Source organism: Gopherus evgoodei, chromosome 14 (genome assembly GCF_007399415.2).
Source record: "Gopherus evgoodei ecotype Sinaloan lineage chromosome 14, rGopEvg1_v1.p, whole genome shotgun sequence".
Classification (NCBI taxonomy): Eukaryota; Metazoa; Chordata; order Testudines; family Testudinidae; genus Gopherus; species Gopherus evgoodei.
The window spans coordinates 18,429,952-18,444,498 of record NC_044335.1 but is presented as its reverse complement, the minus strand read 5'-3'; positions in this window follow the sequence as shown (position 1 = coordinate 18,444,498).

Genomic DNA, 14,547 nt, shown 5'->3' with positions numbered 1-14,547 from the left:
ATTCTACCACTAATCCAAGCAGGTAGAGGAGGAGCTATTACAATAAACAACGTACCAAGATTTCTGTTTTATTTTCATTACTTTTCTCCCAACAAGCTTCTTGCTAGCTCTGGACACATCCGTTTTCAGGTTCATTTTGGGACAGAAAGAGAGCAGAATCGTCATCCAAGCTTCTTCAGGAGTGCAAAGAAACCAGTGGATTTTTTCTCCCAAACTTCACCAATTATTATCAGGCAGCCCATGTAAAATACCTAAGAGACAGGCTATCAGATACTTTGTATGGGGTTATAAAAGTATTGCAGTATTGGCTCAGTTTGTCTCCCTTGTGTAGACTGACAGTTGGATCAGAGCAGGTGGCAGAGGCATAATGCTTTTGTGGAACTTTCAAAATCTGTGTGGGGGGAAGTAAAGAGTCATAGGAAGAGAAACAGCAGCTTTATTGTTTTCTAGATTTGTACAAGAACTATATGGAGAAATAAGATTATTTGAAGCTGCGTGCTCTGGTGAAAGGTTCCAGAGTTACCCCCTTAAAAAACTCAACCCTTCTGGAGACTGAGGGAAATGAATGTGCAATGTAGTTCATTGATGGGGGAGATGAGAATATAGACTTAGTTATGGCTTAGGTCTTTTGTATGTAATCAGAAATATGACGGAGATGGGAGAAGGGATGTGAGGACTCTTTAAGAAGCTGGTGCATGGACAAACATTTTATGCAAAATGTATGCAGATTTCTTGAGGTCCTATTCATTTCTATGTAAATGATGACTAAATAGGCTTCTTTATTAATAGTTCCATAAGTTTATGGGAAATCAAGTGAGCATCTGGCAGAGCGAGAGATATGCAGAATATTTGTCTAAGTAGTATGTGGAATAAGGCCCTTCACACAGAGCAATTTTGATGTTAATATTTGTTCTACTTTTATCTAGTTATTTAAGCAAGATGTTTTTCTGCAGCTCCTTACACACCACTGATGTGAAGAGTCTTAAAAAAAAAGCCAAAGCTTTCTAATGAGAAATGAATATCCGTACCTTGGGTTTGTGTCTCCAGTATAATTAATTTGAATTTGTGCCTTTTCACATGCAAATAAAGTTATTGAGAACACTGCCAGCTGTAATCCTTCGACTCTTTGGGGCTTTGCAAGTTTTCAGGCTACATTTTCAGTTGAAGACACTTAAAACTGAACCTTTTCTTGTGGTTTGTGCTGTGTTGGGGTGTCACTCTTGTCACATTATGTTATACGATATACACAGCAGCGTGGTCAATTTAATTTGATGCTAACTAATATGCCTTTTTAAACTGTTCCACGAAGCGCAATTAACAGAAGGACATTTAGAAGAATCATCTGGTTTTAGAATTACTTGCCTGTAAAAGGATTGATTAGCCATAGCTGCCCTGTTTCAGTTGCTATAAATATCTTTTATTTATTTGCTATTGAAAAGTTTCAGCCATATCTGCGAGAGCAGAGAACTGGTAGTTCACAAAATTTAAAGACTCAGTTAAAGACATTGAAACATGGCACCTGTTTAATGCTACGGCAGAACATTCTGCAACATTGTAGTTCAAAATGTTGTGGGCCAGTTTTTCAGCTGTGGCCTCTACACATCTGCATGCAAATTGGTCGAATTAGGTACTCAAGCATAAATGGATTTGTTAGTGTAGATGTTTGGTTTATATTTGCAAACTTGGAAGCTGGGTTGTGGTGAGCTGAAAATTTGTCCTTCCATATGTAACTCCCTGGACAGCATGAGGGAATGATACTCTTTCCATTTATCCCATTAATTGCTGTGTAGATAGGATCCCAGAAGGTCACTAAACTAACAATGAAATCCTGTGGCTAAAAGATGTGGTTGTGAAGTAGAGTCATCCATGTATCTGGCCAGTGTAAAACAGGAGGCTTAGGAAGTGCTACGTGGAGGAATGTTAACATATTGCTTGACACATGTGGTTCTGGATATCACATGTTGCCAGCTGGCCCTATAAATGGACCAACTCATATGCCTGACAGATGTGCCCCGTTTGGACTCTGGTGTGCCAAAACTGTGGCCTGTCTACCTGGAAAAGTTGTACCACTTAGACCAGTGGCTCTCAACCTTTCCAGACTACTGTATCCCTTTCAGGAGTCTGATTTGTCTTTTGTAATCCCAATTCTACCTCGCTTTAAAACTATTTGCTTACAAAATCAGACATAAAAATACAAAACTGTCACAGCCACTGTTACTGAAAAATTGCTTACTTTTGCCTTTTTACCATATAATTCTAAAATAAAACTATTGGAATATAAAAGTTGTGTTTACATTTCAATGTATAGGAGATAGAGCAGTATAAATAAGTCGTATGAAATTTTATTTTGTATTGACTTTGCTAGTGCTTTTTATGTAGCCTGTTGTAAAACTAGGCAAATATCTAGATGAGTTGATGTACCCCTGGAAAGACCTCTGTGTACCACCAGGGGTACATGTACCCTGGTTGAGAATCACTGACTTAGACTATATTGGTATAGTTAAAGCAGTACAACCCTTTTGAGTAGATGCGTTTGTATCCGTTCAAAGATGCTTTATACAAGTATTTCTGTCCCTGGGGGAAGGAGAATAAGCTATAGTGGAAAAGGCACCTATACACCAGGGCCGGCTTTAGGAAGTGTGGGGCCCAATCTGAATAGTTTAGACGGGGTCCCAGCAGAGATGACTCACCCGGCAGCGCTCCGGGTCTTTGGCGGCACTTTGGCGGTGGGTCCTTCACTCGCTCTGGGTCTTCAGCGGCACTGAAGGACCTGCTGCCAAAATGCCACCAAAGACCCTGACGATCAGTGCATGTGTCTGGACCTGGTAACCCTTAGCTCTCAAGGTTTTGGCCAGAGGGACATATTTCTCTACCCTCTACTTCATGGGCATTGTGGAAGGCTGGGGTCCTGTTCTCGAATGGCACTGTGACATCCACCATGATCTTCTTCCAGTCCTTGTTGGTGATGATGATGTCTGATTGCAGTTGGCTGTGGGTTCTGGGGATGGCAGAGTTTATGGCAACCTTCCTCACGGGTGGCAAAATGGCTCAGGCCAGGCGATTTTGGATGGCATTGTGTCACAGTTGCCAAGCTCTCGAATGGGGCTTGCAGCTACACAGGACATAGGGTAGCATCTCATTGGCGTAGCCACACTTCCTGCATCGCTTGTCCCGATTCCTATAGCAGACAGCTCCACTAAGTGGGATGCAGTTGAGCCAGACCCTGTGGATGAACCTCCAGTTGGCCAATTGTGTGAAGCTGCCCCCGGTGAGGAAGTGATTGCTGGCACCCCACTTGCACATCACCTCGAAGGCCTTGCCCTGGTCCAGGTTTCAGGTTTTCCATGTTTTGGCAGCAGATGGCATCCTTCAGGGTCCTCTCCTGCATGGTTCTAGCTTTCGGATTGATGATAGTGTGATCTGTATTCTTCACCTGTGGCACCAGGACTCCCAGCTCCTGGCGTTTCTCGCACCACGTCCAGTGGCAGCCGATACGCTTCTCCAGTCATCGCGTAGCATTGCGGGCACAAGTCCAGAGCTAAACGGTGATGCAGGTAGCAACATCCCTGTCCATCTGCTGGAACTCCCATCTTTAGGGAAATATGAAACAAATGTACCCAGAGAGAACTATGACATGCCTATGTGTGGCACAAAGCCATCTTAGAACTGACAAGGGTTTGGGGTTTGCTACACACTTGCTCCAGGCCTCGGTATGGATTGGATCTGACCCCACAATACTGTGGAGTGCTGTTGCGAGTATTACTAGCCTCCTCACCAGCAGCCAGACACCAGGGTTAGAGGACTGACAGTTTTTTTAAATTGTCTCTAACTGAGATGTTTTAGTCTAAAACCCTAAAGAGTGAAAATTACTTAGTCTTCAGACTTTGCAGGGCCCTCTTAAGATGCACATTTTACTGTAATCATCTGAAGAATGGCACAGTGTATAAGAAAAAAATTGCCAGTTCGATAAACTGAGAATGTGACATTGCTAGCACTATATATATTAAACTGCCGGGGGGATTTTTCTTTAGTTCTGAGAACCCAATAGAAGTATTAAGAACAAGTCAAAAGCTATTTCTTTTTCAGCTTGTCAAATCTGCCAGGTTTAGACACATCCCTTGTTTGCTTTGTGCCTATTTGAAACTACTTTGTTCTACATCTGTACGGTCATCTCCATTAAATTTTAAAGTGAAAGCCTGCTGCACACGGCCTGGTGAACGACATTCAGGGATAAGGTCACCATCTGCTCAGATACTCAAAGCTTTGTGCTGAAAATTGTATTTTGCTTTGACAATGACAGGCCTTGGATGGTTCACATGAAGGGTCAAGTGAAAACAGGAAAGCCAACAGACGGCAACTTTCATTTACTAGAAAACCTATGACACAACTCCTTAGCTTTCAGTTTAGGAAACCCAATTTTCCTTCTAATATATTTGTGTTGCGGCCTTTGCAACCATCTGTACACAATGACTGAGTGCCAAATTCATCCCTGGTGTCACTCCATTAATGTGCAGTGAATGTCACAGGGGTGGATTTGGCATTTCCTTTTCTCAAGTATGCTATCAGCCCACTCACTCACATCTCACTGATCTTCTTTGGTGTTCTTTTCTTCAGCAGTATGCTTTCAGCCAGCACAGAAGAAGATGGCGGGAACTGACTTTTGTGGTACTTGGATATTGCGTGATATGTGATCTGGCCCCGTGCAGTGTTAGAGGTTCTGCATATGAATTTGTTACTTGTTGTCTCTTCAGTGAAACTTAGAACTGGTCCCAGATTTCTCATTTTGGTTTGTTATTGTTTTGTTTCATGAAATAAGAATTATTTAGACTACTAAAATAAGGGCCCAAACCTACAAGAGCTCTATGTGCAGAATACCGACTTTTGGTGTATCAGAAAGTAAAATAATAATATAATTTGGGTCAAATTAAATATTTGGCTTGACCCCCTAAATTAAATTAAAGTTTTCTTTCAGTTTCAAGCATTTTTAATCTTTCACACACATATATATATATATATATTTTGAGGGACACTTTTAAATGAAGTTATTTCAAACTGAAAACTGGAAATATTATGTTTTGAAAACACTGAAACAAAATGTTGAGCCTTTCTTGGATTTTTTTTTTACATAAACAATTTGGCAAAACCAACGTGAATTCATTAAACATTTTGATGGTTCTAAATCGACATCCTCCCTGCCCTCCCCCCCCGAAAAAAGGTTCAGCTGAAAAATGTCATACAGCTCTACTTAGTAGTTTTACACCCGTGTAACTTCAATAATCTATTGAGTTAATTCTGGTTCATATCAGTATAAGTAACAGCAGAATCAGGCCCTGTGTACATATATACACACACTGAAAATCTACTCCTTTGTCTGTTATGAAAAAGACTCTGTGTTGCAAAATTGTCAGTCCAGGACTTGGAGCTTTAAATCTCTTTTCTGTGGATCTCATATTCTCTGTTGCTTTGACAGATGACATAAGTATTGACCTGGAAGCTATTTTTCTAACTGAGGCTTTACATTTCTCATTCTTCAGCATTTCATTTTGGGATCCCTTTTATTTTACAGAGCTCATTGTATAGGAAGCTGCACAGCTGTGCAAATGATTTGAAACCAGCAAAAACATCTGCAGGGAAATGTCACTGACAAGTTTTGCATAGGGTAATCTTAAAAGTATCTACTAGATTCATATGCAGTAGAAAGCAATGGAATGTTAATTAAGAAGCCCTAGCAACCCAGCACATATTGATTAAAATGTAATAGAAACTAAATGGAAAATTTCATGGTTGGCAGCTGTCCAACCTTTTCATTTCTTTTCATTTTCAAAATAAGTCTGGAAATGTGGTGTTCACAATTAGAAAGTAATTTAATTAGTCACCAAAACTTTGATTTGCAAATTAATATTTAAATGTATTCCACCTATTGGCTTCTGGTTTCTTCTCATTCTAATTTTTTCTGAAAGGGTGTCAGTTACAGTCTGATGTAATTACTAGACCAAATATCAGACTTCAAAGGATCAGGGGAGTGACTGCATAACAGGTTTCCTGCAGGATCTAGGAAACAAGAAAAGGAAAAAAATAAATAAATCTCATATCAGAATAAATGTAGGCAGGTCAAGGAAAATAGTGGAGATAATGGCAAAATTCAGGTTCTGCTCGTGCAAATGCCATTGCCGTGAAGGAAGAAACTCACAGGAGGAAACTTAATTACTTTGTGAAACTTGTAATGCCATTTTCTCTCTTCAGGTTGCCATTGCTGTGTACAGCAAATTGTTCCCTTCTTTTTCTGTAATTAGGGGTGATAAAATATATTTTTATGAATAGAATTATTACCAGAAGCACAACCATCCACACACTGTACAAGTTCCCCTTACTGTACACTGAAGACAATTTAGTCCATCATAGCTGTTTTTGAAACATGACTTTTCTAATTGTGTTAACCCCTCTTGAGCTGGATGAGATTAACATTATTGGACAGAGTCTAGCAATTGTTAGGAGTAAAACTAATTGTGGGATTACATGCACATGTATGATCCTGTCTCCATTTGATTGGGTTTGTGGATGCATTTTTCACATGTACTGCAGAGAAAAATCTCTCTTACTGACATCCTGAAAATGGAAGACCAGATTCTGTGCTGGTGTGTATCAGCATAGCTCAGTCAAAGCAAACTGAATTCTGCTGATTTACACCAGCTGATAATATGGCCCTTTAAATGTCCTTGGACTATAGCTCTCCCCATTGAAGTGCTCCTTCACTTAGGAACTTCTGTTTCCTGAGCCTTTCAGTCTTGCTGATGAACTGCATTTGAATGGCCTAATGTATTTGCTTTAGGAAATAATACACAAACACACACTCCTCTTTCCCAGAAGGATGTGTTTGGGGCTTTTTTAAGATGGATTTGTGGCTATTTCAGTCACTAAAGTTGAAGCTGAGCAGATGGATAGTGCTGTAAAGACAAAAACAAAAAAAATCAACTCTGACAAATAAAACCTGCAATAAAGATGCTGAAAAGGAAAGAAAGTTAGAAAGAGCAGTGGAAATGAACAAAAGGTAGAGCACATTCAATGAGCACAGAGCACAGAGCAAAGATGGACTGTGAATCTGCAGGCTCAGTTTTGGGAAGTGCTGAGTACCCTTGATTCCCACAGACCTACAGTACAGACCTACATGACAATGCTCACTGAACGTTAAGGACTCTCAGGACTTCCGGCACCTTGCAGGTTTCTGTTGCATTCCCTCTTTTTCTTTTCCTTCCTAAGAGAAATAGTCCCAATCTTTTAAATTTCACCTCATACATTAATCTCTCCAGGCTTCTAAACCAGGTGGGAAAACTTTTTGGCCTGAGGGTCACATCTGGGTATGCAAATTGTATGGCCGGCCATGAATGCTCACGTAATTGGGGGTTGGAGGGTGGGTGGGCTCCGTCTGGGTGTGCAGGCTCTGGAGTGGGGCTGGGATGAGGGGTTGAGGGTGCTCTGGACTGGGACCAAGGGTTTCGGAGGGTGGGAGGGGGATCAGGGCTGGGGCAGGGGTTGGGGCACAGGAGGAGTTCAGGGAGGCAGGCTTCAGGTGGCGCTTACCTCAAGCAGCTCCCAGAAACAGTGCCATGTCCTCCTTCTGGCTCCTATGCAGAGGTGCAGCCAGGTAGCTATGCGCGCTGCCCTGTCTGCAGGCGCCACCCCTGCAGCTCTCATTGGCTGTAGTTTCTGGCCAATGGGAGCTGCAGGGGCAGCGCTTGGGGCGGGGGCAGTGTGTGGAAGCCTTCTGGCTGCCCTTCCGCATAGCAGTGGGAGCAGGGACATGCCCCTGCTTCCGGGAGCTGTGCAGTGTGGGGCAAGATCCCAATCCTGCTCCCTGTCTGGAGCACCAGAGCGGGGCAAGCCCTGGACCCTGCTTCCCAGTCGGAGCTCAAGGGCTGGATTAAAATGTCTGGAGGGCCAGATGTGGCCCCTGGGCCATAGTTTGCCTACCACTGTTCTAAACACTGTCATTCCCCCATCTCTGAACATTTCTTTTCTCCTGTATCTTTTTTAGAGTGCAACTAGATCTGAACACAGTATTTCAGACGAGAGTTACCTCTAATACAATGGTTTTATAATATTTTCAAGAATATTGTTTAGCCTATTCCTAATGCGAAACGCTCAGAATTTTTGTTTGTTTGTTTTATTTTTACTATGAACGCATGTTGAACAGAAGTTTTCACAGAGCTGTCCACAGTGACACGCAGGTCCTTTTTCCTCAGTGGTTACAGTTAATTTAGTACTCTGCAGAGTGAATGAATGGTTTTTAAATTAAATCACTTGGGTTGGGGGAGGAGGCAAATGGTTTTGAATTGCAGGCTTGTGAATTCTACCTACTTGTGTGAGCCTCCCCTTAAGAAGCCTTTTGAGAGATGAGATTCTATCATTGCTATAGATGACCAACCCATAAATGTACAGGAGACCTTTCCAGTGATTTTGCAAGACAAAAGATCAGCAGTAAAGCCCTCCATAGCCGAGTACCCCAGCCAGTACACCAATTTCAACAAGAACTTTGCAAAGGGAGATTTTATGTTCCATGTTCTTGTGATAGTCTCCTAGGCCTGGAAGGAAAGGGAAATCATGTCTGAGATATGTTTTCTCTGCCTGTAATTTTATGTAAAAGAGGAGACTAAGCTAAAGCAGAAGTCCTAATTACTGCAGCATAGACTTATGTGTGAGAGAGCTGGCCAGCGAGCTCCACAGCAGCAGTCACTCACAGATCTACCAGTGAGAAAATGTCACATCAGATAACATATCGTTAGCAGAGCTATCTACATTACCTCTCTGGCCATCTTCCACTCTCCCTTGCATTGCAATTTTTAAAATACATCCCTTTTTACTCTTGTTTTTCATTGAATATATTTTCTGCCTTTCAGCTTCAGGTCTCGGAGACAAAAATGATGCTTCAATCCTTGCTTCAGTGGCTACCAGGTGTAACTAGTGGCCAAATACTCAAGTGCACTTGTCCCATCACATAGCTTAATTCGCTGTGTGTCTGTGTATGCCCGACGCATTTTTGCAGTTGATATAAACATCAAGGTTCTTGTGGTCCATAGGCACCGATGGTCAAACTCTCTTCTGTTAGATGAGTGAGCTAGAAAACCCTGAGATGCTAGGAGGGTAGCTGAGATTGTCTAGGCTGGGAAGCAGCTCTCTAATGACATTTTTTAATTAATGCAAGGAGTATGTTTGTGTCCCATGGTATCAATCCTAGTTAAAAACTTTCCTGTCAAAATGTATCAGCAGTGACTGACAGGTTGAGATTTCCCCCCTCTGAGAACTGTTAGTGCCATTGCAATAAGACATCTTAGTCTCTGCAGCACTTGTTTCATCTTCTCTCACATTACCTTTTAAATAAATGAGAGCTCAAAAATAATGAGATAGAGTGGAAAAACCAAATTCCTTTTCTTTAATTAAAAACACTTCCAAATGAGAGAAGCTCTCAAATTCCTTCTGGATAATTCAAAGACATATGTACTGCAAGAGAGTGAATACTGCAAAACATTCGACCTCAGTGCAAATAACATCTTTGTTAGTCATACTATCCCACCACAACTCTCCACCTTTACCCAAGGTGAAGATCAATGTGGTTACCTAACAAAGCAAACCAGATCAAAGGCAGCAGTATTTTAAAAAAAGGAAAAAATTCCACCCTCTGCCTACAGACACTGAACCTCTCTGAAAAAGTATCAGCCAAGATAATTACTTATCAGCATATTGTCTCAGGGAGGATGGAACTTCAAATGCCCAGCACAAAAAAATCCCCAGAAGCAATAATAATGCTACTGCTATGGATATTTAGTAGCGCTACCTGTGTACAGGAGCAACAACAGATAAAAAAGGAGATTTAATAAGCACTTGGCAATTACTTAAACACCACGTGGGGTTAGCCCTTAATATTCTGGCATGTTGCAAACTGCTAGCTTTCTGAGGATGTGTATATACTTATATTCGCAGCTTCCAAATAGTTAATGGTTTTCTACAGCTATAAAGACAGACTACACGGTTCAGAAAAATGGACCCCAGGCATAGCATGCATAATGCAGCTTTCATCCTGGAATTTTCATGCTGGAGTTGAGCTGTATTTGTATCTGATTCTCTTACAGATACAGCATGAAACTCAGCTGAGTAGTTGCACATGTGTGCCGAAAGAGCTGTAGGCCTTAGGACACGCTCATTTTACCCAAACACTGTACTAAGTAATCACACAGTGGCCACTAGAATCTCTTCTAATAGCTTAGTGCTCCAGTAAAGTACATTTGGCTGATGATAAAATGGTATAAAGGCAGAATCAGAAGCCGTCTGTGTTCCTTTTACAGCTGATTATATTGACTTTACCTGCATTGGAACTTGGATACTTAGTGGGTACCTATCTCCTTCACAAAGTATCATCCCAAGGTGCCCCAGCATTGGTTCAGTAGGCATTTCACTGTACAGTCCCAAATACTTGAGTAGGCAGGTGCCCAAAGCTTTTCAGAACTGTTTAGACTCTTCTCTGATGGTCCTGTATGCCTTAAGGTGCAGAGTCTTTCATGCTGTTTTCATATGAGAATAGCACTCATATCTGATTGGGACTCAGTTACATAAAGGAAAATGTAGGTTTATTAAGTTACATCTCCTAACTGTGCTCATCTCATCCCTTCCAGATCGAATAAGGGAGAAAAGAAAATGTTTCTGCTTAGCAGAGGAGGTCTGGAACTGAGTGTGTGTGGGGGAGTGGGGGTAAGGATAGAGATAGTTAGTGCAGCTCAGCAGTCAGGTACAATGGCCTCACCTGTCACGTGGGCCAGATTTCAGGCATGGGGTCACTGTGATTTGTGTATAGAATTGTAATTATGTATGCAAATTAGACACATTTGCATGCATGGACCTTATGAAAATTGGTTAACATAGGCCTGGTGCATAGCCTGGCATAGCTAATACCATTAATCCTTCATTTTCCTAATCTTCGAGTTCACCAAATTATATACCAGTGTTATCTGGCCTTGAGTCCTGATTAATTTTGTTTTGGTGATTCTTTAATACAGCATTACAGGAAGACAATAGACAAGGCATTCAACATGAGTTTATGGAAAATAGATCTTGTCAAATTAACACATCTTTTCTTTTATTATTACAAGTTTGATTGATAAGTGTAATATAATGATGTCATACACTTAGACTTCTATAAGGTGGTTTTCACTGTGCACTGCGCAACATTTTGATTAAGAAACTAGAACAACACAAAATCAACATGGCATACATTAAATGGATTAAAACCTGGCTATATGATAGGTCTCAAAATGTAATTGTAAATGGGTATCATAATTGAGCGGGTGTGTCTCTAGTGGAGTTCTACAGGATCTTGTGCGGCCATTTAACATTTTTATCAGTGACCCATAAAAACATTACTGGTAAAATTTGTATGTGACATAAAGATTGGGGATATTGTCAAAATAGCGATAAGTAGAGGTACTGATACAGAACAATCTGAGTCGCCTGGTAACCTGGGCACAAACGAACAATATGCATTTTAATATAGTCAAGTGTATGTTCTTCATGTAAGAACAAAGAATGTAGGTCATACTTACAGGATGAGGGAGTCTATGCTGAGAAGTAGTGACTCTGAAAGGACTTAAGTATCAGAGGGGTAGCCGTGTTAGTCTGGATCTGTAAAAAGCGACAAAGAGCCCTGTGGCACCTTATAGACTAACAGAAGTATTGGGCAATAAGCTTTCGTGCATGCATCTGAGGAAGTGGGTATTCACCCACAAAAGCTTATGCTCCAGTACTTCTGTTAGTCTATAAGGTGCCACAGGACTCTTTGTTGCTTTTGAAAAGGACTTGTGATTCATGGGACAGCTAATGTAATTCTTGTGTGTATAATTAGGGAAGTATCAAGTAGGAGTAGAGAGTTATATTACCTCTGTATTTGGCACCAACGTGACCACTGCTGGACTACTGTGTCCCGTTCTGGGATCCAAAATTTAGAAGGATGTTGATACATTGGAGAGGGTTCAGAGAAGAACCATAAGAATAATTAAAGGATTGGAAAACATGTCTTATATCGAAAGAATCAAGGAGCTCAATCTGTTTAATGTAACAAAGAGAAGATTAAGGGGTGACTTGATTACAGTCTATATGTATCTACTTAGAGAACAAAATTTTGATAATAGAGAGCTAGCTCTTCATCTAGCAAACAAACATCTAACAAGATCCAGTGGCTTGAAGTAGAAGCTAAATAATTTATACAAGAAATAAGGTGGAATTTTTCAACAGTGAAAGTTTTTACCCATTGGAACAACTTATGGTGGATTCCGAATCACTGAAAATTTTAAAATCAAGATAGAATGTTCTTCTAACAGAAAAAGATAAATTAATTCAGGGAAGGCTGTGGCTTGTGTTATACAAACTAGATTATCACAATTGTCCCTTTTGGCTCTATAATTTATGATTCTATGAATCTATTATTTTATTAGAATACATAGGGGTTTTCTTTGGTAAAAATAGTATCTAAATTGTATGTTGTGGAAAACCTTATCCAAGCATTTTTCAGTTAATAGAGATGAAAATGCATCTCCTGGATTTTATACTAGTGACCTAAAGTACATGTAAAATACAGGTTGTGTGGTGGAACAATGTCATTTGTCTTTGACAAACCAAATCATCACTTGGCTCAGCCATGAATAGTGTCCTGGTTCATTTACTATTCTACCTCAAAAAGCTTCCGAGCTACTGCAGTACAACTAAGCTACCCGTATGGCATATCTGAAAGAAATGTAATATGATTTGACAAATCATAACTGTAATGAACTCTCAAGGGCAGCAGATACTTAGATACATTACCTGGCTATCGACACTTAGACTTCCTTGGTTAAGTGGGTAAATGACACTGAAGGGACTATCTGTGAAAGCACCATGAAAGACAGAAACAATTTGCTTTATGTTTAGGGTGTGAAAGCTCTGAATAATTCATATCATATTGAAGTTACTTTGGATCTTTATTTATCAGAATATTTTCACTAGCTCCATTAAGGTGTTTAAATACAATCAATAGAGTATTGCTACAAGCCAAGATTAAAATTGTGCCACTGTGTCTAATTGATGCTAACACGCGTTTTAAAGATCCCTGTTCTAGGAAATGTTTAGCATTACCAGTAAGATTCAGTCCTAGACAGCATTATTGATCTGAATGTCAATCCTTGGATCCTTGAGTTACTACTTTATGCCTGCAAGACACTTCTGTACTTTCAGCCCAAATGAAACAAGTTTCAAGAAGTAGAGTAAAATGTCAAATACTGTACTATATCACATGTGAAATTGCTCGATTCATATGCCTCACAGGGTTGTGTCCTGCAAAATCACATTGCTGAGATTTCTGCACACTTGTTCTCTCACCCCTATGCACACTCCTTAAAAATTTAAGGCTCAGATTTTCATGTGCAATTACTGTAAGTGTGCAAGCAAATCAGATAAGTATATTTCCAAATAGCTAACTAGATGCATTTATTGCTGTGTTTTCTGGGACTACATGTGCAATTGCAGTAACTGAGTACGCAAATTAGACAAACAATATGAGCAAATTTCTGAAAATGTGGGCACAATAGATCAGTTAGACTATTTATGTAAACTATTGTTACAGGGGGAGAAAATAGCTATATTTAGACTGCATAACACTTTGCATTGTAAAGGATTCTTTGAGAAGCTCTATAAATGTCTTTCCTTCTTTGAGGAAATAACTGATATTTTTAACTAAGGAAAGTGTAGTAGATCTAATATCCTTGGACTTCAGTAAAGCATTTGACATGGTACCACATGGGAATTTATTAGTTAAATTAGGGAAGATCAGTACAAAACCAGTGAGGTGGATAAAGAACTGGCTAAAGGGGACAAGGCAACAGGTTGTGCTGAAAGGTAAATTATCAGACAAGAGGGATGTTCCTAGTGGAGTTCCTCAAGGATTGATCCTGGGACCTTGAAGACTGAAGTGATACAGGTGGGATAAAATTAAATAGTAAAGATGCTTAGGGACTTATTGATAAGAATTTCTGCTACAAGCTGGGGGCTCATCAGTTGAAAGTGACAGAGGAGGAAAGGGATCTGGGTGTGGGGGCTGATCACAGGATGACTATGTGCCACCTATATGATGTTGCTATGAAAAAGGCAAATGCAATCCTAGGATGTATCAGGCGAGGCATTTCCAGTACAGATAAAGAAGTATTAATGCCATTGTACAGGCACTGATAAGACTCATTTGGAATACTATGTACAATTCTGGTCACCCATGTTCAAGATAGATGCATTTAAACTGGAACTGGTGCAGAAAAGAGCTACTAGGATGATCGAGGGATGGACGGCCTGTCTTATGAGAGTAGACTGGAAGACTTTGACTTGTTGAGTCTAGCAAAAAGAAGAGTGAGAGGTAATATGGTTGCTCTCTATAAGTACATATGGGGGGAGGGTAAATACCAGCGAGGTGAAGAGGTATTTAAACTAAAGGACAATGTTGACACAAGAACAAATGGATATAAACTGGCCATGAAAAAAATC